This window comes from Elephantulus edwardii, unplaced genomic scaffold (genome assembly GCF_000299155.1).
Source record: "Elephantulus edwardii isolate Elephantulus edwardi_28Jun2011 unplaced genomic scaffold, EleEdw1.0 scaffold00018, whole genome shotgun sequence".
NCBI classification, from domain to species: domain Eukaryota; kingdom Metazoa; phylum Chordata; class Mammalia; order Macroscelidea; family Macroscelididae; genus Elephantulus; species Elephantulus edwardii.
Genome location: NW_006399768.1, coordinates 29,658,297 through 29,659,977, shown reverse-complemented (window position 1 = coordinate 29,659,977; position 1,681 = coordinate 29,658,297). Strand labels below are relative to the sequence as shown.

At 36.2% G+C, this 1,681-nt stretch overlaps 1 protein-coding gene across 1 annotated transcript in view; it reads right to left on the bottom strand.

The window, feature by feature from the left end:
• Positions 1-1,681, bottom strand: part of TRIML1 (tripartite motif family-like 1) — an 11,160-nt gene that overhangs the window by 6,647 nt on the left and 2,832 nt on the right. The window lies entirely within an intron of this gene.

The window sequence follows — 1,681 nt, the reverse complement described above, 5'->3', positions numbered from 1 at the left end:
TGCACACCCATGTTTATCATGGCTTTGTTCACAATAGCAAGGAGTTGGAAACAGCCCAAGTGCCCATCAACAAAGGAATGGATAGAGAAGCTGTGATATATTCACACAATGGAATACTACACTGCATTGAAAAACAAGGAACTCATGCAACATTATTCAAGATGGGTGAACCTGGAAGACATTATGTTAAGTGAAGTATCTCAGTCACAAAAGGACAAATACTGCATGGTGCCACTGTTGTAAAACAGGACTGACCTCGGGGTTGGGGAGAGACTGAGAAAGATGGGATAAATAATGTATACTGCATTGAAACAGATGAGGGAGAAAACTGTTTAAAAGGGTTATGTGATTAGGTATTTTTGTCATGACAGGAGTCCAGAGTGAAGGCTGCATAGTGGAGAGGACCTGGGGGGAGTGACTGTAAAACAATGAAAGAATTTTTCTTTTACTTTTCCAAGAGCATAGTGTACTAGGGGGGAGGGTTGGGAAGGGTTGAGAAAAACGCAACAATGAATGAGTGGAAATCCAAAGTCTCTGTAAATTTTCATTGAAATTCATAATAAAAAAAAGTATTTTTAAAAAAGTTGTGAATAAAATTTTGCAGATATCATGAAAAATAAGAGAATATACATCCAAGAAGCTGCGCAAACATCAAATATAGTAGACCTCAAAAGAAAAACAGGAATTCACAGTTGTGGCTGTGTACCTCATGATTCATAACCTAACCATAGCTAATGGTCCAGGGAATTTTCAGAGACAGTAAATGGCACAGGAGGAGATTGCCCATCCTTCTCATAGGCAAATTTGCCAGAATCAAAGACAAAGAGAGAATTCTGAAAGTGGCTAAAAACAAAACAAAACAAAACAAAAAATAAGGAATAACCTGGCTATAAAGAAAAGCAAGTAAGATACAGACTTGATTTCTCAACAGAATGACATAGGATCTCAGACACTCAAAGAACACAGTTGCCAATTGAGAATACAGTCCTCAGCAAAACTGTCCATCAAAAATGATAGAGAGATCAGGACATTCTTGAGAAAGAAGAAACTGAAGGAGTTCATGAAAACAAAACCAATGTTGCAAGAAATGCTAAAAGGAAGTTCATCCCACAGAGATACCACAGAAAGGTAATGAATCAAAGTAACCAGTACCAACACAGACAAACTCAAAAAAGTAACAGCAATAAAATCTTGCTCTATGATAAACACACTGAATGTAAGTGTTTAAATGCACTACTGAAGTGAAAAATAGCAAATTGTACAAAAAGAGCAAAACAATATTTTGTCTAAAAGAGACACATCTGAGAAGTGAAGCTAATGAGTTATGAAAAAAAATCAAAGGATAGGAAAAAATATACCTAGCAAGTGGCAACTAAGAGCAGGAGTAGCAATATTGATCCGATATATTAGATTTCAGGATAAAAACAGTAATGAATGACTAGGAAGGATACTATATAATACTCAAAGCATCAAGATTACAAAATAAAAGGACCGAACAACAACAACAAAAAATTAAAAATCTGTGTACCAAATGATAGAACTGCAGAATAAACAAAACAAACATTAAAGGAATTAGACAAGACCACAATAGTAGTAGTTGTTGTTGGTAAGTGTTGTTGTTGTTGTTACGTGCCGTCGAGTCGCCTGCGACTCATAGCGACCCTATGTACAACAGCCCTAA